Source organism: Lissotriton helveticus, chromosome 2_1, assembly GCF_964261635.1.
Source record: "Lissotriton helveticus chromosome 2_1, aLisHel1.1, whole genome shotgun sequence".
In the NCBI taxonomy this organism is placed as follows: Eukaryota; Metazoa; Chordata; class Amphibia; order Caudata; family Salamandridae; genus Lissotriton; species Lissotriton helveticus.
Window position 1 is genome coordinate 1111167245 of NC_136059.1, and position 24463 is coordinate 1111191707.

The window sequence follows — 24463 nt, forward strand, 5'->3', positions numbered from 1 at the left end:
GCAAAGTTGACCTCTGCTCACCACCCTGGTAGCTTGGCACGAGCAGTTAGGCTTGTCTCAAAGGCAATGTATAAAGCTTTTATACAAACACAGTGAAAACACTACAAATGGACACCACACCAGTTTGGGAAATTAATAAATAATTATCTGACAGACACAAGCCCAAATCAACAAAAATCCAACATACACAAGTAAAGATATCACTTTTATAGGTTAAAAACAGTTCAGTTCATATAAATCTATAGATACATCACTTCTAGCACAAAGTTCCTGGGCTGCGTAAAAATAAAAGACGAAAACAGGCGCAGGGAAAGTTAAATGCCGGAATAGCAAAGCAATGTGTTGGTCCCTTACTCCCAGGGTAAGTGATGCGTCGGTGCCTTACTGCCAGGGGAGGTGAAGTATCGGTTCCTTCCTGTGAGAGAAGGTGATGTGTCGAAATCCGGATATGCGGCCTTGGTTCCTTACTGCTGGGCAACTTCAATGCAGAACTTTTCGCACAGGTGCAATGCGGCGAAAATCCCAATGTGCTAGGTCGATGCGGTGGTGCCAAATAGGTGCTGCATCGATTTTCAAGGTGCGGAGCAGATGATATATTGATTCCTTCATCTCCATAGCAGGGCCTGCGTCAGAGTCAAAGCGTGCAACACGGATGTTGGTGATGTGGTGCTCGGGACCCGGGTGGCAGTGATCTTTCAGGTGCAAGGCAGGTTCTGCGTTGATTCTTTGACCGCACTGTGGTGATGTGTTGTTTTGTAAACCTCACGGCGGTGCTGCTTCGGAAAAGGCAGGCTCTGGTGGTTGATACATGGATTTTCTTGATTCTTTGCAGCAAAAGCCATCTTCAAAGGACTGGAATTAGCACCACTCGGCAGGTCAGAACTTCCTGCATAGGAGTTCAGGGGCTGCAGACGAAGTCTTTGATGGGCCTTAGACTTCCTAGCAGTAGGGAAGCACACCCAAGCCCTTGGAGAACCTTGACAAGCATAATGAAGGAAACAAAGTACAGTCCTTTAACTGCCCAAGACAGAAGCAGCAAGGAGCAGGCCAACACAGCAAAGTACACAGCTAAGTGATAGTCCGTCCTAACAGCTTCTCTAGCTCTTCTTCGTGGCAGAATGTCTCCTTAGTCCAGAAGTGATCTCCTTTGAGAGTGTCAGAGGTCTAATATGTAAACCCCTTTCTGCCTTTGAGGTAGGCAAACTTCAAAGGAAGGCCTTTGTAGTGCACAAGACCCTACCTTTCTCTGACCTGGCTTCAGACACACTACAGGGGGGTTGTAGACAGCTTTGTGTGCGGACAGACACAGCCCTATTCAGGTGTCCGTGAGAACTCCTCCCACCACTCTAGCTCAGGAAGGCCCTTCAGTCTGGTGATGGCCCATCAAGATATCTAAGGCGCACCTCAGCTCCCTTTGTGTGACTGTCTAAAGTGAATGCACAAGAGCCGAACTGTCAACCACACCCAGATGTGGATTCCGCAGAAAGGCAGAGGCACGGAATGGTAAAGCAATAAGATGCCCACTTTCTAAAAGTAGCATTTTCAAACACTCAATTTAAAAAACAACACCTCCAAAAGATGTATTTTAAAATTGTGAGCTTAGAGATCCCAAATTCCAAATCTCAATCTGTTCTCTACTGGAATTTACACTTGTAAGATGTTACAAGGCAGCCCCAATGATAGCCTATGGAAGAGATAGGCCGTGCAATAGTGATAAACGAAATTAGCAGTATTTCAGTATCAGGACATGTAAAACACACGAGTACATGTCCTACCTTTTTGGGGCTTACTAGTAAATCACATATGCCAACCATGGATACACCAATCACCAATACAATTTAGGCAGAAAGCATATGCACTTTAGCACTGGTAAAGTGCCCAAAGTCCTAAAACCAACAAAATCGGGTCAGAACAAATAGAAGGAAGAAGGCAAAAGGTTTAGAGATAACCCTGCAATAAGGGCCAGGTCCAACACTAACACACATACACATTCTGTCACAGACACTCACTATATTGTTTGAACTCTTTCATACATTTGTACTCTGTCACACACAAACAATCCACCATTCGCCAGCCAGGCCTAACTCCTAATGCACACACTTTATCCAAAAGGGTAGGGGGGGCTTGGGGAATAGGCTTGTGACAGTTTATATTACCAACCACAAAGGGGAGCCACACAGACCTACTGCTTTTATGGTATTGGACCCCTTGGGGTGTAGAAGGACTGGTCACATGGGATCAATATCTTGTGTGGTACCTTCTTCTTTATTCACCCACCACAAGGGTCACCCAAGAAATGACAATTGGTGTGCTGGTACTGAAAGGGGCTATATAAGCTAGAGAAACAGACGGAAGGCAAGCGTTGAGTGACACTTAGAGGAATGGCCATCTGACCACAGAGGAACAGCAAGCGGAGATGCCTGCTACGATAGCTGAAAGAATAACAATTTGCTAAATAAGGGGGTTAGATGAGTGAGGCACGGAGAGGACCACGGTGGCGATTGGTTGGATGGGGCGTACAGAATAACCAATACATGCCAAATTGGTAGCAGTGCATGGACTGGTGAGGCCTGTAGATAGTTTGTGGTGCACCATGACTGTTTTTGTGCAGCCTGGTTCCCTCTGTAATTAAATCTCCAGTGTCTTTCTATAATTCAGATGATTAGAGGAAGCTGCCCTAAATTTATCCTGGACTCATATTCCCAATTAAGTGCCTGACATTTCTGGCCTAAGAATACTCCCAAAGTGAGTGCTACTTATATTCTGGGAAGAGCCTCGCTACTGTGCATATTTATGCACCAAACATGGCAAAACATTCAATATGCAAAGCATGGTATCACACTTGTAAGCTTTGAGATGGTGTAAGTGTTTTTATTTTGGGTAAATAGTCTTCTGTATTTCTTCTCCCATCTGAGATTCGTAGAGATGCTGTTCCTCTTGCACATATCCCGTTAAAGAGACAGATGGCATACTCAATTGCTTAGCAAACATCTATGCTTTGACCATTTCATCTTGCGCTTTGCCTTCCAAATGAACCCCCTTCACCACAAATACAGGCTAATTAGTCCTAAATACTTATTTCACTCACTTATTGTAGTCCTCCACACCACTGGCCTAGCAAAAACCGACATGGGCAAGAGATATGTCAGCAAGCAGATTTAAAGCCCATCTCTGCCCCTATGGTCATACTGCTGCCCTCTAGTAATGCAAAACACACAAGGTGATGAACGGAATGTTGCACAATGGCAAAACATTCACCCCCAGTCATAGATCTGGGTTTAATCCATCTTTTTTTGCTCACCAAGCCACCCCAGTTCAGACATGGCCATATGCAAATCAGTCTTGACCCTGTCCCTGGGAACAGTCGAGACCGAACTGCCAAGCCATGTCTTCCCTGGACCTGTCAAGCATCCTAGGACTGGTTTCTGGCTATCAGCCGTCTTAAGCCAGGATAGCTTGACTCCAGTGGCGCAGTGAGCACGGGACCCACGTCTGGGCATACCCTTCCCACATAGGGTGAACAGCAAAACACACAAGGTGATGGACGGAATGTTGCACAATGGCAAAACATTCACCCCCAGTCATAGATCTGGGTTTAATCAATCTTTATTTTGCTCACCAAGCCACCCCAGTTCAGACATGGCCATATGCAAATCAGTCTTGACCCTGTGCCTCATGGGAACAGTCCAGACCGAACTGCCAAGCCATGTCTTCCCTGGACCAGAATCAAGCATCCTAGGACCGGTTTCTGGCGATCAGCTGAATTGAAAGTATCTCCCCGGAAGCACTAGTAGGCCCAGTGTGATACGTCTCACACTGTGCCTACTCAGGAATGCATGGAGTGACACTTGGAGGAATGGCCATGTGAGCAAGGATAAAGAAAAGTGGGTGAACAGCAAGCGGAGATGCCTGCTATGACCTCTGAGAGCATTACAATTTGCTAAATAAGGAGGCGTAGATAAATTAAACTTGTTTGGGTTCTATATGCCTTACCGAATCATAAGAATACCATGTCACCATGTAAACCCATAGGAAATGGCTTCCTTAATGCTTATTGTAATTTTATTACGTCGTCCGGAATTCACCACAGGAGAGTCTACCTGAGCATGTTAACAGTGCAGAGTACTTGAAAAGGTAAAGGGACTCGTAAATGCTGTAATGTGTATCTCCCGCAAATGAAATGCACAGTCCACAGAGTTTGTGATTTAGCTATACGTTTTTTTTAATGTGAAAGAATTTATATGTGGTTTTTGAACTTAAAGAGAAACATTTATATAGGAATTATTAAAATTGAGTAGGGGGTACCTGTTAGATTTTGGGTTTTTGAATGATAGTTCTTGCACAAACGTTGCTATACACTAGACAGATATACTCGAATAGCTTTGCATATTTTAAACTTAGAAATGAAAAGGTGATATACATGGGATTAAAATACTCCCTCGTATATATTATAAGGACATTGCAAGTCACAGAGAAGTTATGTGACCGTAGAGAGGTGCAAGTCTGCAGGCCGAGTACCTTTATTGTACACGGAACTGCAAGATGATGTACAATATCCTTAGAATGTATAGTAAGGTGGTATTTTAACCCATATAATATGGTGAGGCTTTGCACAATAAACGGCCAACAAGTGGCTATGTGTGATATCTTTCCTGCCTTTAGCCCCAAAACTTTGCATGTTGCGATTTTCAATTTTGAAACAGAACCTCATGTCCCAAAATGTAATGTGCTGCACGCTACAAAGGCAGGCATTGATGTTGGTGTGGTACATGACGTAGGGCCCCTTCACAAGTGGGCTAAGCCAGCCTCCAGAAATAACCAGTGCTGGCCCTATCTTAAAAACAAAACCCCTCACTTCAACCTGCGAAAGTTAGAGGAACAAAAAGCAATTATTTTAGACTTCACACGTGAAAGTAATGATTTTAATTTCTTAGATTCGTCATCGCTACGGATTCCTTTGTGCTGGTTTAGACAGTCTGCATTCCTCCACAGAAACAATGAGGGAAACGCAGCTGTGTTTAAACTATGGCTCTCCATGTAAGCAAGGAATGAATAGATACGTCACGAATCCTGACGTATTTGTTTACCCAGTCATCAATACATTGCTGGAGTGTGTCACAAAATAGATGCAACTCCAGCAATGTGCCATTACACATGGGCAAGTCCCATGTAAAAGGGCCTGCGTCACTCCTTATGCCTGCTGTGCAGCAGGTGTAAGAATTTGATGTAGTGAAGTCATAAGTTCTACTTTTACCAGCCTTTTTTACAGGGGAATATGCCCACCCTGCATACATTATACCTGATGCAAGTATAAGGTAGCACAAAGGTTTACAAAGTGACGCATCTGCCTAGATTCATCACTTTGTCATAGGACGCAGTGTGGCACATTTTTTATGTCACAGCTGCTTCACAAAAAAGTGACGCAACAACGGCATATGGTCTCATAAATAAGGCCCTTTTTACTTAGGAGAAGCAAGGCTGGCAGTAAATGCTCCTCTTTTACTGCCAGCTTTGCATATTGTAAGCAAGGACTATAAGTACTAAGTGCATATTTACGCACCCCTTGCAGGTTTTCAAAACACAGAAATAAAAGGCATTGTCATTTACAATGCCAAAAGCTCAAACTCTCGCAAATGCAGGATACCTATTGCATTGCAAATGCTTGTTGTTTTTCTAACTCTCTACTCTGTTATTCTAAAGAGCTATTGACTCTGTAGTCCTGTAGGACACCATCCAATTCAAAGAAAGACCCGATTTTCATTCATTTCCTTTTTCGAAAATGGATTCAGAAAGGGGAATATTTTTTTTCTTTAGTGTTTATACAGAAAATAAATTTACGAACAAATTCCATGTAAATTACTTTTGTGGACAATCCTAGTGACATCAGGAAATCACTTATGGTGCACAACCAAATACAGATAAGCACATTGTGGCTCTTGAACAGACACGTTCTACCATCACTGTGGAAAACTAACAATATTTGGTTTAGCAAATGTCTTGATAAGAAGAATTTGAAATGCAAGAAATAATAGAACTGGGCACTGGCTGAACCAAAACAGCATTATTTTTTTTTTTAAACTTTTATTTTTAACATTTTCATGTTCAATTCAAATGGGCAATCCAAATAGCACCTGAAAGACGTATTCACAAATAACCAATCTTGGCTTACATACAGTGAGTATCGGAGTACAGTCCTACAAATGCTTGGAGATCATATTGAGGCTACGCATGAAGAACCATATGCATATGACAGAAAGCATTACAGTATATTGTCAATATATGAGGCAAATTATAGTTCCATACCATTAACATTCCTTCCGGATATCACCACCAACGGTATTGTCTTCCTAACTCTTTGTGCTATGTCAGGTATCTGGCATGGCATTTAGAAACTAGTGGTTACTTCCCCATCATATAGTGTAGGGCCGGCATACTCTTTAACGCTCCGTGGATCTGTTCCCAGTACAACCAGACCTAACCAGAACAGCATTAATTATCACAACACTTGATACAAAAGTCAAATTTCTCACCCAAAAAGAGCATATGTTAAGGAAGATTGGCACACACGATGAAAATCACTTAAGATTTTGGGATTCGTCCTAAAAAGTGTATTACATAGTGGAACATTTGCTGAACTTTTCATATTTGATGAGTGTGAAAGTTTGTCTACGGGTGCTTGGGAAAGAAAATTTCCTGAAATGGTATGGTAAGTTGATATAACTCACTGATGTGAATATGTGTATGTCAGTTCTTTTGTGAGGAAGGGGCAGTGTGCCCATGACACACCATCATTACACCGCCTTGCTGGCACACTATGAGATATATCTGTCTAAAAGCTCATGTCACATCCTTTCGCGTGCTTGACATGTCAGTGACCTTTCCGCTGGTGTGCACCGAGGGTGTCTGGAGGATGTGAGCAGGGCACAGCCTCCTTTCAGCCGAGAGGCTGCTAATTGCATAAACTGTGAATGCTTTGCCTCAGCTGCACTGCAGCTGTAAGATTTAGTATTAGAATATCACACTGATTTAAATAATACAAATAATACATGTACTGTGCCCCAAGTTGAAGCATAATTCTTCCTTCAGACCCAGATTTCAAACCAAGCTATACATTATAAATTTTAAATTAAAAATGTTGAACTGTAGGTGGGGAGGGTCAGTGCTGTAGCCCATACTCAAAACTCTATATAGTATTCTTACTTCCTAACCTAAAAATGTCAACACACCATTTGAACTGGATTCAATCTGCTGCAACAGCCCGCTCAAGGTTATCCAACACAGTTCGAGTATAGCAAACCGGACTATATTCATCCAGTATTTGCAGAGTCTGGGAAGACACAGATGTAATCAATGTCTGAAATTCAAAACACATATAAAGACCTAGATGTCTAGATTTGGAAGTATGATAATAATGATAACCCGAAATCAGGGCTCTGTAAGAACTGAGGGGCATATTATCAAGGGCATTATCGTGGCTTTAGCAGGAATTTTTCCCGCGAAAGCGGCGATAATTTTATCGCCCTATTAGCAAGCTGTCGCTAACAACAGTTAGCGAAAGCTTGTAGGCAATGGCGACCGGTTTGGGGCCCGCTTTGCATGTCAGCTATATTTATTGCTAATGACATGCAAAGTGGGCGTACCCAACCTGTTAGCGACTGAAAGCAGTCACAGTCACATCGCTATCGGCCATTATCAACGCAGGCGAAGCGATAAAAAAATGTGCACTAAGTGCGAATATCGGCAAAAGCTAACGCCTGCTCAGACCACTTCTTAACCTGTATATCCAATGGGAGGTGGATATTCTGTTTAAGACCCTATTGGCGATGATGTTTGAATATCGCTGGATTTACAGCGATATTCACGCATTAAGCCGCTATCGCCGGATATTTTATCACATTTGAGATAAACATCGGCAGTAGCCTCACGCCACCAGTAAGCCGGCAGTAGCCTCACGCCACCAGCAAGCCCACTTTCCCGGGAGGGCTTACCTTTCAGCCGCCACCGCCAGGAGACAACAGGCATCATCAGCAGCGCTGCCGCCCCCCGGGACCAAATCTCCCGGCAGCCCCAGCGGCGGCGCACCTTAACGCCGCAGCTGAAGCGCCAATAGGCATATTTAGCCGACACTGCCCTCGAGAGAGCGGGGGACATCGGCAGTAGCCTCACGCCACCAGTAAGCCGGCAGTAGCCTCACGCCATCAGCAAGCCCACTTTCCCGGGGGGGCTTACCTTTCAGCCACCACTGCCAGGAGTCATCAGGCATCATCAGCAGCGCTGCCGCGGACCCGGGACCAAATCTCCTGGCAGCCCCAGCGGCTGCAAGCCTAATCGACGCAGCTGAAGCGCCATGAGGCGTATTTAGCCGACACTGCCCTCGACGGAGCGGGGAACATCGGCAGTAGCCTCACGCCATCAGTAAGCCGGCAGTAGCCTCACGCCACCAGCAAGCCCACTTTCCCGGGGGGCTTACCTTTCAGCTGCCACCGCCAGGAGTCATCAGGCATCATCAACAGCGCTGCCGCCGCCCCGGGACCACATCTCCCGGCAGCCCCAGCGGCGGCGCGCCTAATCGAAGCAGCTGAAGCGCCAGGAGGCGTATTTAGCCGACACTGCCCTCCGCGTCGCGGGACAAGCCGGGCGAAGCCAGGGCAAAGGGCGGGCCATCTGTGGCAGTCCGAGGTCGGCAGAGGCCAGGCTGGGCCACCCCACTGACATCTACTATGGGTAAGAGAAAGCAGTTATGTCGGGAAGCTCATGAGGGCAAAAATGCTAAGATACCTAGGAAGTCTGATTCTATAATTTCATACTTGACTTCAACTGTGGGGCTTTAACCAAATAACTCGGGAGTGCTGAGAAAGAACTGGGGTTGGGTTCTGTTGACATTGAGCCAGCACTAGAAACAGACCACAGCCCGAGTGTCCCGCTGGAACCAACAATCGTGATTCTAAAACCCCCTCCTATTGTGGAGCCCTCGAATGTCCCCCTAAGTTCTTCACACCCTCCCCCTCTCCTAAAGGACACATCCCTATTTGTTTCACCACCTAAGCAGACGCACAAGCGTAGGTCAACGTTAAAACCATCTAGACGGAAATGTGCAACGGGTAAGGCTTTAAATCTGGAAGACAGCATAAGGGACCACGTTTGTAAAATTGTTGAGGACTTATTTTCATCAAGACTCGAACCCGCATTGGTGGCCATTGTGAAAGACATTGTGGACACATTGAATGTATGTGTTGCGGGACTTTTGAGCAAATGTGAAAAAATTGATGCTTTTTTGAAACTACAGTCAGGTCAAAAGGGGATCTCGGTACTTTCTCAAAATGTAACCACTAATGTGCCCATGCCTAATACATTGAACAAGGGCCCTGTAGCCTCAAGGGATAGAAGCCCGGAAATAGTGGGACCCTGCAGTGGGCAGGTACCCATGAGGGCTGGTACAGTGAATAGTAATCGTGGAGATAGTAACTGGAGAAACAACAGTTTAGATGGTCTTAGGCCGGTCCCTCACAGGGACAGTTATCTGGAGTTGCCCCCGCAGGCGGCCCCCTTAGTGGCTGTCTTTACAGGAGTACCACCAGTAAGGGGGGCTTAAACGAAACAACCCATGACCTCATGTTATTGGCTAAGCAATGGTGTTCTCAGTTTAGTAGTGGAGGTGCAGACATCACGAGTACTGTTATTATGGCAAGGAGGGTTAGTTGGGTGGGGCGATGTTTAAAATCTATTCCAGGGGACTGCGTGGTGGTAAATTTTAACAACCAGGCCAGTGCTGAGAGATTGTTCTGAGATGCTTCAGCCCTGACGAATAAGGGCATTAGACCACTCCCCCTTGGGTTTTTTTATCCACCAATTAGGCCAGTCAGAATAACAGATAAATCTCTGGTGTCACATTGGGATGCTCCCCCTTGCACCAGCCAGTGGATGTTATCTCACCAGGCTAATACTATCCCACAGCAAATATCCACACAGTAGTTGTCACGGTGTGTGGAAAAGGGTCCTTCTAACAATTCCCCAGTCCTTCAGCTTGGTGGGTTACCCACAGTAGAGATAGGTTTATCTAATCGTTTCTCTCCTCTGTCCCCTATGGAGTCGAACGATTGACTACCTCCAAGTCTGGCAGCAGGGAGGGATGAGGTAGGAGCCCAGACACCCTCATGTAAATGTTTGACCTGGAATGTGGCGGGTATTAGATCTAAAAGCACAAATCCTATCTGGCTGGAGTATATTAGGCAGCACGAAATTCTTGCCCTCCAGGAAACCTGGGACACCTCATCCAGTTTTTTCCTGGACGGCTACATTAGTTTTTCTACTCCAGCGGTTTCCGGGACAGTGGGTAGACCCAAAGGGGGTTTGCTTGTCCTTATCTCGCTTAATTTGGCAGGTGTTTTTAAAAAACTTGAAACTGATTCAAAGAACTTTCTAATAATCGAATGGACTGTATCTGATCAGCACAAATTTTTATTAATTAATTTTTACAATGCTAGGGATGGCCATTTCAAAACGAGCACCTTAGTGCTTTGGAATTATTTTTGTCAGCCTACAATCAGGAGCAGTCTTCTCCCCCAGAGGTGGTACTTCTGGGAGATTTGAATATACATCCTTGTTCGAGGGACTGTTATAGTGACAAGTATGGAGGGTCAACCGGCGAGGGGGTTCCCCATTTTGAGCAAAGTAAAGAGGGAGAGGCCCTTGAGGCCCTCCTCTCCAACATGAATTTATTTGAACCAGGTACTGGCGAGGGAGAGGAGAGAGCCCCTACCTTTATAGGGCGAGGTGCAAACTCCGTTATTGATTACATCTTCCTATCCCCAGTGGTTTTGGCTAAATCAATAGCCTATAGAGTAGTGTCTTCAACTTTCAGTGACCACAACCCGGTTTTGCTGGAGGTTGATCTCGATGTTTTTAGGGAGCAAAATGATTCAACAAGGGGGGGGGGGCCTTAGGGATCTATCGTCCACTGATCAGGGGAGACGGATTAAATGGAATAGGGTCGTCCCAGAATTTTTTTTGAGGACCTTGCAAATAAAACTGAGGCCAATCTGGCTATCTGCTTGGATGGCACTGCTGCAGGAGCCCATGTTGTGGAAGCTTATGTAGCTGTGTGCAAGCAGATTGCCAAATATCTGGAGGCTGGCGTCAGCATACAACCTAGGAGGGCCTTTAAATGGTTTGATAATAATTGTTCTAGGGCTCACAGTGCCTTATTGAAGGCACTTAAAAGTAGGCCGAGGAACAGAGCCGTAATAGCCCACCTCGGTAAGGAGTACAAAATCGCCATTGACTTACACAAACGCCACATTAAGGAGGAAGCTTGGGAAAATCTACAATCCGTTGACGTGATAAGGGACAGCAGGAAATTCTGGGCCATTATAAACCAGCCGTTCTTCTCTGAACAGGAAAACCTAGATACGGACTGCACGATCCCCGATGATAGCTGGCTCCAACATTTTAAGAGCATTTATGACATAGATCAGAAGGGATCATCGCCCGCCCTCACAGATACAGCAAAGCATGCCATGCCGCTTAGGTTCGACATGGCCGAGGAAGAAAGGGCGATCAGAGAGACAACCAGACATAAGGCTCCAGGCCCGGACGGGGTACCAGCAGATTTGTATATCATGTATCCACAGTTTTGGGCAAAGATTTTGACCAATGTATTCAATGCAGTATCAACAGCTGGTTTTCCTTCCTCCTGGTCCTCTTCCGTTATAGTACTTATTTTTAAGAAGGGGAACAGAGGGGACCCCTCCTGTTATAGGCCGATCTCATTGCTAGACTCTGCCGTTAAAATCTTGGGCAGAGTCATTCTCCAGAGAGTGGGGGATTGGCTTACGGACAGGGGAGTCCTCTCTAACCTTCAGTACGGTTTTAGAAAACTTAGGGGCACCATGGACCAATGTTTAAATTTACACCTCCTCATAAGCAAATATACAGTTGCTAGGGAGGGTTTTTTATATTTGGGTTTCATGGACCTATCTTCGGCATTTGATTTAGTTAACCGTTCAAAATTATGGTTTATTTTGCGTGAGATTGATTTAGATGCATCCTTGGTTAATTATTTAAGTGATCTTCACCAGGACCTTTCAGCCTCTGTTAGGGTCACGAGGGAATGCCAATGTACTCGGCAATTCAGCTCTAGAAGGGGGGTCAGACAGGGCTACATACTGGCCCCTCCTCTTTTTACGATCTACATTAACGCCCTAGAAAAATCTTTGGGTTTGGCTACACTGGACATTCCGCGTATAAGGGGATTGGGTATCCCGGTCCTCTAGTACGCGGATGATGCGGTTATACTTGCGCGCACGGGCCTGGGCTTACAGAGGCTGTTGGACAATTTTGGCTTGTTCATGGAGGCCCTGGATTTGAAAGTTAACATCTTAAAATCCCATGTAATGGTGGCCAGTGCACGGAAGAAGAACATGAAGGTTAAAACCTTCAGATGTAATGGCAAGGAATTGACGAGGGTGCCTTTCTTCTCCTACCTGGGAGTCCTTTTTGATGAGAAGGGTAATTGGGGTACCCAGATGCAGCTAAAGAGCAATTCAGTAGTAAGATCTACAACGGCTCTCCTGAATTTCTCTAAGAGATTGGGAGCTAGACCCATGGAGGCCATGCTAGAAATCTATAAATCCAAGTGCTTGGCGATTGCTTCTTATGGTGCAGCTATGTGGGGCTATGTAGCTCCATACAAAATACAAATTGCTGAAAACAGGTTTCTTAGATCTCTCCTGTCTCTGCCGCAATCGTCACCTACATTCTTTTTTTTAATTTATTTTTTTTAAAACCTTTATTTACGTAAAAGTGTACACCGCTATTCAGCCGAACATCCCAGGGGCACGGCAGCACGTGCAAGACATAGTATCATGGCGCACATCGATCATATGTCAGGATAAGTGAGGTTCATTTTTAATTTTCGAGCAGGATGACATCAAGAGCGGAAAAAGCTCAAATATAGTATAAAGAAACGGGGGATCAGGTGCCGAATCGTAAGTTATAGTTATAGAATGGGCGGGCCAAACAAGAATTCCAACATAATTAAGACGATCACAAATAAGACATGGGCACTGCATCAAAGAGTCAGGATATACATGCACACAATTACTACGAGTACCGATTAGACGCCCGCCCAATTCCACCCACAATACAACAACAGCTGAAACACAAATTAAGACAAATCAATGAAAGCTCAAAGATCCACCCAGTAAACTGATCCCGAACCCAGAAAAAGGAGAAAGAAAAGAAAAACCAAAAGAGCGAAGAAAAAGGCCATAGAAACAATAAAGGGAAAAACAATAAAACCCCTCCCCCAACCCCCCACCCCGCACCTCTGCAGGTGGCTACGACCTACCCCCCTAGCAGCTTGCCCGTCGCCCAGTATCTAAACCCGAAATATAGAAGAGAGAAGAAATATAATAAAGAGGAGAAAAAGAAAGAGAAGAAAAAACAGTGAGGGGTCCCCAGAACAGGCCCCCGGCCCCCCCCTCCCCCACACCGCCGTGCAGCAATTCAAACACCCCAGCGCTGTTACTAAATTGTCAAAGGCAACAACCTAAAACAGGATAACAGTCACCACTCCAGCTCCACAAGTCATATAGCTAAGACGAGAGCCCCCCATGCAGCAACCAAAAGACACAGATAGCCACCATTCAACCCAGACCCACCCAGCCATAACGTAGACATATCCCAGTCCGTTCAGTGCAGGGTCAAACAAGCAAATACCAAAAATAAGGCAAACAGGTAAGTCCGGAGGAAAGCAGGGAATCTTGCAATATATCAGGGCACGACACACTCGAAAGCCATCCACAGCCCATCCGGCAGCTTCAGATCAAGCGAACAAAGTCCAATCCAAAAAGATTAGTCATTGCAGTTCGTAAGGAGTGGATGACGATAGCAGCAACCGGAGTAAGAACATGGCACGAGACTCCGAGACACACACGCCCGATGGATTCTCCGACACTCCATGTGCCACGGTACCAGGTATCAATGGGACGATCCATCACAGAGCAAACTGGGAGGCTTCCAAAATACGCACTCTCGCTTCTCAGCCACAGTGAAAGCCACAACAGCACTCCACAGGAGTGTCCCCACCAACACTTGCCCCCCGGGTCTCAAAGGCGCCGGCAGAACTGCTGCGGATCAATCGGCTCCGATCCCCTAGAGTGCAGGATACCAGCGGCTGCACGCGGGTACACAAAGCCATGTAAGGGAGACAAAGAGCGACGGCGTGGTTTCCCGATCCATAGGCAGCAATCGAGGAGGGGGCACGACAGGCATGGATAGCCAGCATAGCGCGGAGATATACCAGGGCCAACAAAACGGATGCCGAGTGCATGTTCAGAGGTGGGCGGACCTCCATATCGGGTGACCGGCACCTTCCGGGTCTGTGTGGCCGCTGTTGTTCCATTCGTGGCCGGCAGCTGCATCATGCAGGGTCGCGGCTCCGGGGCTCGTGCAGGCCGCAATGCTCAGGAGGGCATAACTTCGTCCTCAGGGCTCAAAAATCAGCCGGAGTCTCACACGGAGGGGCAGCGCCCTCTCCGACGTTCGGGATCCTGACAGCAGCGCAGAATAGATAGCAGGATCCGGCGGTAGGGGAAGAAGGTCGACGGAGCCGGGAGCCCGGGCGACCATCTTGGTCGCCGGTCTGGCTCCGCCCCCACCTACATTCTCAATACACTCAGAAGTAGGCATGGGTTACGTAACGGATCACCTTAAAATGGCTCCGCTGCTTTTTTGGGCAAAAACCTGGCTGAACGAGGAGATAACTCTTAACCACCTGATTTTGAAAGATTGTGTAGCCCTTGAGAAGGCAGATAGGGTCCCATGGTTGGAGTATGTTAGAGCGGCATGCGCTAGGCTGGGTCGGACAGAATTGTTTTCATTGCCACAGGGCATTATGAGGGAGGACATAGGATGGATCAAACACAACTTTCGCAATCTGTTGGAGGCGGAAAGGAGGAGCAGGAGATGAGAAAACCAGTGGTGAGAAGCCTTTATGGTTTATCAACTTCTCCATTTATTGAACCGTATTTGAACTGTGTCACTAAGCCCTTCCACCGCTTTTTATTGGTTAGATTCTGTTTTAATCTTGTTTATCTTACGTTGGGTACATTTCCTAAATGGGGGAAACCCGAAGAAGCAGCGCCATGTTCTTGTGATCATTTTTCCATACAGGACACATTACATCTGGTAATGTTCTGTGAGCATTATTCAGAAGCGCGTAAAAAATTTTTAAATCCCATCTTGCGCGAGGCTGGATTTGCACAAGTAAGGTCCGCTCTTATATATTTACAAATGCTCAGTTCTGTCCAGGTCATTTATAGCGTGGCCAGTTTCTTGGCGGCTGCGGCCCGGGTTAACAAAAGAAGACTATCTTAAATGCAATTTCCCAGTGGGTTCAAAAGGGGATCATGGTTTTACTTGGAAATACCCAATGATGCACTTTATACTTATTTAACGATTTCTAGTCAGTGTATATATGAATTGTAATAATTGAATGTTCGTTTTATTCTTTTATATTTTTAATGTGTAGAGGTTCATGCTCCTTGTATTGTCTTTTATGATTTTAATTAATCGAAATAAAGAATTTTTGACTGACTGACTGACTGAGATAAACGTTGCTAATAGCATGTCATCTCTGCAATAAAATATGGCGATAAATAATCGCTAAGCTAATTTAGCAATAATTATCACTGTTTGTTGCTAATATACCCCTGATTTATATTTCAAACAGTGAGGCAGTCTGAGTTAGCCATCACCATTAGATTTGGTAATGTAAACCATTTATTTCCATAATACTGGAAAAACTAGAAAAGAAAAAAAAGAAAAAAGTTTTGATAATTAGTAAAAGATGTACAAATATGTATGTCTGAAATATATCCGATAAGTAAACAGTATGAACATAGTTACCCAGAGCAAGATTTACTCAGGTGAAAAGGTCCTTGCGTGTCCGCATTCACAGCAAAAATATAAAAGCCAGCAGGCGGAGTCCAACTAAAGTAAACTGTAAGCATATATAGCACATGGTTACTGTTCCCAGACTTTAATATCACCCGGGAATGTATATGTAAACATGGCAATATGTGTATCTAAAAGGAGTCATGTACGGAAGCATGATGAGAAACTATATTGCGCTATATTGGTCAAATACATAATTAATGAATCATTGTATAGGCTGTATCTATATAAAAGAAACCCCACAACTGATAATGAAACCCAAACACAAAATAATACATAATGCACTTACGTGGTTCAATAATATAGGACGCCCATCCTTCAATGCAAAAGAGGTTCTGATAGACCGCAATCGATGAATTCTAAAAATAAAAGTATATTTCTAGTATTTTAACAACACACCCGATGAGTCCACATAAGCTCTTTGCTCGAGTCAAAAATGTGTGTCCACCCAATTGTTTCATCCCCGACACTTCACATTCCTATAATTCTGCAAAGGACACCCCAATGGTAGTAAGGTGATTGAAAAAAGATGTATATATAATGCCCTTGGTATCAGACTACGGGCAGGGGCAATGCGTAGCTAAGTCACCCCAACAGGTACAGTAATCATAAATCTCTCACGACCAACTCGCCTCGGTACTGAGCCCAAAATTCACATCACCATTGTGCCAACATATCACCCTAAAGGACAAACAATCCCCACATCAGCAAAAACGCACTGTGGGCCTTAATTTCATATATTATACAGTTCACAGGGAGAAAGACACATCTTGGCAAGCCTAGCCAAACAAGTTCAATGGGGTTTGTTAAGAACGCGTAGGTCACAGGAACCCAAAACAATGAATTCACGCCAGAAGATGTACAGAAAAACTAAGGGCCATATGTAGGTAATCCAAATTTACCGATTCTAAAAGACCAAATTTTACCGATTCGGTATTTCAGAATTGGTAAATGGTATGTAGGTATTGATTCAGTAAATTTTACTGAATCGGGAAAATTAGGTAAATACCGATTCGGTATTTACCGATTTGGTAATTCCCATTCATTCCTATGGGCCTGGAGGCCCATAGGAATGAATGGGAATTACCGATTCGGTAAATACTGAATCAGTAATAGGGGGAAAACTTACAAGGGTGGCAGGATGTCACATTGACACCCTGTAGCACCCCTGAATAGTGCAGGGGTACACATGTGGCATACATACATGCCCTCTGCCACATGGCACTTTTGGAAAAGCACAAATTTGCTTTTTCTAAGGTTTTCGATATTTACCACCAACCTTTAGTTGGTGGTAAATACCGAATCCTTAACTCAGAAATGCACTCACTTGAGTGTTCCCTACATTAAGTATTCATTAATTTACCAAATCTGTATTTTAAGGAATCGGTAATTTACCGCATCCTTAAATTACCAATTCGGTAAATTACTGAATCCTTATATTTGGCCCTTACACCCCAAAACCCAATTCTAGTCGGTAACGGCAGAAATTCGGTAATGTTGGCCATTACCGACCGGTATTGGGCTACCTACATCTGGCCCTTAAATCCTAATACAGAGCAGTAAGCTATTTACTGCCATCAAAGCATCGCATGGAAACTGCAAGGAAAATATTAAAGCTACATTTTGTTTTGCCAAGTCTTTCCTTATTGTGATATTGCAAAAAAATGTGGGTAGAAATTAATTTTAATATTAAAAGTAAACCCTTAACAATGGTGTTTCATTTTAAATTCTGAATTTGTGCTTTTCCAGACCAAGGACCCTTAAAAAATAATACATACCTGTATGGATGACATGTGACTCCTACACCTTGCTGTCCTCTGTCTTATGTAACATTTCCTGTACACTGATTTACACACATACGCCTGTCTCAATTCACTGTATGTGTGATGGAAAGTGTTATGACACTTTAAATAGGTGTAAGTGGCGCGATAAACCTAAACAAATCTAAGAGACAGTGGTTATGGAGACTTGGGGGGACATTGTCAAATGATGGTAGTGAGGGAATCCGTAGAGGAGGTGGTCATTGGGGGGAGCCAACAAACATTGTCGCACAGGGCGCCACCAGTGTATAAGCCGGCCCTGGGCGTTATTGTCTGATGGTGCTAACACGAAATGGATATATCCTATGTTTGCTGGTGCCATTAGGATATCACACTGATTTAGTGGGAGAATCTCTCTGTCTGAGCCATGCTGTGGCAGTAAACAGATATCTGATCTCAGAGGAACCACGACAAATCACATGGCAGTGCCAGGATTGCAGAGAAGAGCCAGTGAGTGCAAAGTGCCCCTAGACTGCCTGGAAAGGACTGTACAGAGTGGAAGGGGAGGGCACATGCCAGGAGACTGCATGGATGTCTGCAGAAAGGATGGACCTGCCTGGAGGGGCGCTGCTCTGGCGTGCAGCGCCCAGTTTCCAAAGTAAAGGGACCAGTAGCCATGGGAGGGTGCACATGGCGACATGTCTATAATAAGGAGGGACCAACAAGCCTCAATATCTTTCAGACAGCCCGCACTTCTGGTTTATGTTGCAATGGGCAGGAGGGGGTGAACGATGTACTTTGGGCGATGAGTGCCATTAAGGAGGACAATGCCAATTTGTGTCAGAGGGCACTGCTCCTTGTCAGGGACCTCTGCCAAAAGAAGGCACCTGTCCTAGACCTGGAAATTTACAGGGAGTTCCTCCTGCCTCCGGAGCAGACCCTAAGTATTACAGGGCCAGGTAGAGTAGCGCCTGTCTTTTATGCAGCATGCCTCACGCTAGCTGAGCTGTGGGATCCCGGAGGTAGGCAGACAAAATATTGATTTTTTAATATCGACCTACAATAATATCAATGTTTTAATTTCGAAGGGACAGAATATTGAAGGTAAGTAATATCGAATTTTTTAATATAGAAGGGACAGAATATCGAAGGCAAGTAATATCGATTTTGTTAATATTGATGTAAGTAAAATCGATGTTACTAATATCGATGTTAGTAATATCGATTTTTATATGATTTTTATGTCTATTGTTACGTATTTAATATGTATTTTATTATTTTTTATGTAATTTAAGTACATTTTGAATTTTGGTACCGTAGAGAGTTGTGGGTTTATAGGGGAATAGGGTGGGAAGTAATTTAATTATACTAAATTAATTGTTAATGTTTAGGAATTATAAATTAATTTTAATTAATTGGTAATTAATTTTAATTAATTTGTAATACATTGTAATTAATTGATTAATTGATAATTATGTTCTGTAGCGGGTTGTGGGTTTATAGGGGAATAGGGTGGGAAGTAATTTAATTATACACAATTATTTATTAATTTTTAGGAATTATGAATTAATTTTAATTAATCTGTAATTAATTGTTATTAATTGTTAAAAAAAATTTGATTGATTAATTGATAATTATGTTCTGTAGCGGGTTAGGGGTTTATAGGGGAATGGGGTGGGAAGTAATTTAAATGTAATTGAGTAATAATTCATTTTCATTAATTGTTTTTGCTAATTATACTATTGTTAATTAATTATTAATTGGTAATTAATTTTTTATTAATTGGTAATTAATTTTTATTAATTGATAATTATGTTAAGTGTATTATTTTATTATTGACGTTTGTTGTGCATTTATAGGTGTCAGGTTCCCCACAAGTACCTGTTTCTCGTGGAGAGTTCTCGCAGAGACGACAAGACCTATCGTCCCCACACCCACCCTATCCTATTCTGGATAAGGAACAAACCAGGATAAGGATGGGAGTGAAGATGGTAGCCAATAACTAAGGATCATGATGGTGTCGGGTAGGTAGTGGTGAATGTCCCTCTGCTTGGATGGACCTTGGGCACCAGCTGGACAGGAAGACAAGGGAACACAGGTTACCAACAATACGCTAACCGACAACCACTCACATACATTCACTCAGGTAGGAAACAGCTTACCTCCTATTAAACTTTCAGAAGCCTTGCTACCATCAAATGAAAAAGGAACTGAAGATTCTAAGCACGCCTGCGCTAAGCACCAAAGAAATAATGTTATCAGCGCCCCTGCGCTAAGCACCAAGGAAATAATGTTATCAGCGATCCTGCGCTAAGCACCAAAGAAATAAGGTAACCAGCGCTCCTGCGCTAAGCACCAAAAAAATAATGTTAATCAGCGCTCCTGCGCTAAGCACCAAGGAAATAAAGAAAGAAATAATGTTATCAGCGCTTCTGCGCTAAGCACCAAGGAAATAATGTTATCAGCGCTCCTGCGCTAAGCACCAAAGAAATAATGATATCAGCGCGCCTGCGCTAAGCATGTGAAAACCCCCACAAGCGCTCCTGCGCCACATGCCTATAGCGTTCTTTTCGCTTGTACCTGAGGAAATCCGGAGTTCAAGGCGAGATAGCATCCAGAAGCAGGACAGCGCTCCTACGCTGCTGGGGTAACTGTGGCTGAAACGGAAAACAGGAAGCGCTCCTACGCAGTCGGAAACGGGTCTCGATAACAAGGAATTCAGAAACAGGAAATAGGCCGAATACAGTATACGAAGCGACGCAACAGCACTTCCGGCCATAGGCTGAAACGCTAACCTGCCGAGGCCGGAAGTGAGGAAAGCTGCGTCCCACGCGAGTGACGGCACACACACACTTGCAACAGGTAAGCGGGAGGGTGGAACCCAGGAACCGTGACAATAGGGGAATAGTGTGTAAAGTAATTAATATGTAATTATGTAGGTAATAAATTTATAGCTGTGTGTTCATAATTAATTTATTGGATATTAATTATGAATGAAATGAAAAGAAAATGTATGCAGCGCGATAGCTACCCTAAGGCATCCTAGCGCTACAGACTAGTGCGTGCTGGAGGTAGGGTGGAAAGTTAATCAGGGTGAGAGAAAAGAAGTGTTTTTAGCTGCTTGCAAAAGGAAAGTAGATTTGGTTATGTGCGCTGATTGAGGGAGAGGGAGTTCCAGAGCTTTGATGCGTTATATGAAAAGTACCGGCCTCCACATCTGTTTTTTTTTTATCCTGGGGACTGTCACCAGGAAGGAGGTTGATGATCTGAGTTGTCTTGCAGGGTTATATGTAGTGATCAGAGAGTGATTGATGGGAGGTCCAGTTTTCCAGTAGGCTCGATGGGAAATACAGAGAGTCTTAAACTCAGTTCTTCATCTCACTGGCAACCAGTGGAGGTTCCTCAGTCCGGACTTTACCGAAAGGCGCCTGGGGATTTGGAGGAGTGTGCGTGCCGTGCAATTCTGTACAATCTGGAGAGTGTTGAGGGTAGATTTAGGGGCTCCTAGGTACAGGGCGTTTCCAAAATCCAGTCTGGAAAGGAAGAGTCCTTGGATCATTATTTTCCTGGCTTGGAAGGGCAATAAGGGAAGGATCTTTCGTGTTAGCCTCAGTAGGCCAAAGCAAGTCGCCGATAGTTTAGTGGCTTGGGCGTTTAGATTGAGGCATTTATCAAGCCATATTCCTAGGCTCTTGATTTTGTCCTTAGGAGTGGGAGGTGGAACTAGTGAGGGAGGCCAGAGTGCCTTGAGAGCAAGTGGGGAAGGGTTGCCTAAGAGCATAAGCTTGGTTTTATCGCCGTTCAGTTTGAGGTATGACAGGGTCATCCAATTGGTGACTTCTTCCAGTATTTAGTTGGTTGAGGGACACCACTAGCTGAGTGTCGTCCGCATTTGTGAGGATTTTAATTCTGAATGGACGGAGTACCTCAGCTAGTGGCCCCATATAGACATTAAACAGTGTTGGGCTCAAGGACGAGCCCTGGGGAACACCGCAGAGAAGGGGCTTACATGGGGAGGTGAAGGTACCCTCAAATACTTGAAAAGAACGATTGGTGAGGAAGGATTCAAGCCAGGATATAGCCTTACCCGAGATCCCGATGTTAGCAAGCCTTAGAAGAAGTGCGCTGTGATTGACAGTGTCGAAGGCGGCACTTAGGTCCAGGAGGATTATTGCAGCTGATCCTCCCTGGTCCAAGATCTTCCGTGCCTCCTCCGTCACTGCCAATATCGCGTTTTCGGTGCCATGCTTGGGGCGAAAACCGGTTTGGGAGTCATCGAGCAGGGGGTTAGACTCCATGAAGTCTACTAGTATGGTGTTGGCATATTTGTCGAGTATTTTACTCATCCATGTGAGTAGGGAGATAGGCCTATAGTTTTTAGGTCTGTCTGGTCAAGGCTTGATTTCTTTTAGGAGGGCCTTAACCATAGTGCATTTCCAGGGTGTTGGAATTGAGCCCGTAGCTAGAGAGGAGTTAAGTAGATTGAGTACCGTTGGAAAAATTTGTCATTTAACATATTCAGAGTGCGTGGAGGGGCCGGGTCATTGGGGGAGCCTGATTTTACCAGAGGTAGTATGGAATTTAATATCATGAGGTTGAGAGGAGGAAAGGATTGCAGGGAAGCGGTGGGGTGGGTATCAGTGGAGGGGATAGTTGCTGATTGAGCAGAAGTAGGGAAAAGCGGAAAGGAGGAATAGATAATTTGAGTTTTTTCAGAGAAAAACTCAGCTAAGTTATTACAACAGGCTTGTGCACTGGCAGGGTCGAGGGGCTGCTCTCGACGTTTTAGGAGAGTTTTTGCAATGCGGTAGATTTCTTTTGGTTTAGAGGCTGCTGTGTTGATTTTCACTGCGAAATAGACTGATTGGGCTGATTTAATCTACCTTTTGTAAGTACTAAGCATATCTCTGTAGTTGATTTTACTGGCGGGGAGAAATCTAGTCTCCACTTCCTTTCCAGACGTTTGCATTTGGATTTTAATTCACGTAGTGCAGGGGAGTACCAGGGGGCAGTTTTAGAGCTACGCTTGGATTCCGTGCGATTTAAAGGGAGTACAGAGTCTAAGAATTTGGAAATCCAGCTGTTAAAATCCTTGTTTGCTGAGGTGGGGTCTGGGTTGTTATGGGGTCTGGTGTTATCCAGGATAGTCCGCCATTCATCCAGAGGTAGTTTGGACCAGTTTCTATGTAGAGAAAAATATTAGTATGTTGCGAGAGGTGTGAGTTAGTAGCCGTCCAGGCGAAGGAGATTAAATGGTGGTCCGACCATGGAATGGGGAAGGAGTACGGACTTCCAGCTCCGGACAGTTACTAAAGATAGGGTTGAGGAGGTGGCCTTTCATGTGGGTAGGATTGGCTACTTGCTGGGTAGGTTGTAAGGCTGCTAGACTGTCGAGCAAGTGAAGGGCAGTGGGATTGGAGGTGTCATCAAAATGGATATTGAGGTCCCCCAGAAGAGTGAAATTGGCTGGCCTGGTCGCTAGACAAGCTAATATGGGAGGGAGGTTGGAGACGAAGTCACCTAAGGTTCCAGGGGGACGATATAGAAGCAATCCCGAAAACGTATTGGTAGGGGAGAAATCTATAGCAAATGATAGGCTTTCACAATCCGGAATTAGACGGTGAGAGCTACGGCACTGAAACGTGTCCCTGAAGATGATGGCTATCCCCCCCCTCCCAGTTTTACAATCTAGGCAAGCTATTTGGTAGCCAAGGGGAATGGCTTGGACAAGGTCTGGTTCAGAGTCATCGGTAAGCCATGTTTCAGTCAAGAAAACAATATCTGGATTGAGATCCTGAATAAGTAGGTGGATTTCTAGGGAGTGTTTTACAAGGGATCTACAGTTTAGAAGGAACATCTTGTACTTAATCGGGGGAGTTTTGTTAGGGTTTGATCCCTTAAAATGAAAGCCGCATGATGAGCAAGTGATCTGGGTGGTAGCCGGGTGCCAAGAGTGGTCGCATGGTTTAGGTGCATTGCACCTAAGCTCGTGTAGTTTACAGGAGGTATAGGATGTTATTACGGGTGCAGAGGATGTAAGGTTTATGGCCCCGGTCGGCCACGGACGGGCGCAGTCGGGCTTGCCTTTGCGTCCGAAAAGGTGTAGCCATTTAAGTCAATGAGGGCGTGAGGGGCGATCAACTAGTCCGCTGACCCAATCCTCAGCTAAGATGACAGCTAGAGAGATCCCCACCCAAAAGCAGCTAATCGGCTGCGGTGGGAAAGTGCGAGTGAAGGTATGTGCAAAAGAAGCAAGGACACAATGTTAAAAACAAAGAAGCACAATTTTTTAAAAAATAGACGCGATGTTGCATTCCCGGCTTCCGCCTCAGGAATGATCAGCCAGCTAGTCTGCGTGCGTAGGGAGCGGCGCGGCTTTTGAGTCAATGAGGGCGGGAGGGGCGATCAGCTAGTCCGCCGACCCAATCCTCAGCTAAGATGGCAGCTAGAGAGATCCCCACCCGACAGCACCTAATCGGCTGCGGTGGGAAAGTGCGAGTGAAGGTATGTGCAAAAGAAGCAAGGACACATAGCTAATTATGGTTTTAATCATTATTTATTGGTATTTGTAAATAGTTTAGAATTATTTAATAATTAATGTATTAAATATTTTTAAATATTAATTTATTTAGAAGTATGTTATTTTTAACTTCTACGCTATCCAACACTTTCCCTACTGTTGCTCTCTCTGCAGTTGGAATAGTGATTTTTACCCCTACGCTATCCAACACTTTCCCTACTGTTTC

At 44.7% G+C, this 24463-nt stretch overlaps 1 long non-coding RNA gene across 4 annotated transcripts in view; it reads right to left on the minus strand.

The window, feature by feature from the left end:
- Positions 1 to 20437, minus strand: part of LOC144818463 (uncharacterized) — a 68858-nt gene extending 48421 nt beyond the window's left edge. For 2 of the 4 annotated variants that reach the window (XR_013607108.1, XR_013607107.1), the window contains exons 1-2: positions 20298 to 20437; positions 16247 to 16316 (exon numbers count right to left, since the gene is read on the minus strand). This is a non-coding gene — a long non-coding RNA (uncharacterized LOC144818463). Of the gene's footprint in view, positions 1 to 16246; positions 16317 to 19598; positions 19790 to 20297 lie in introns of all 4 variants that reach the window. The other 2 variants (XR_013607109.1, XR_013607110.1) reach the window with 2 other exon arrangements.
- Positions 20438 to 24463: the final 4026 nt, after the last annotated feature.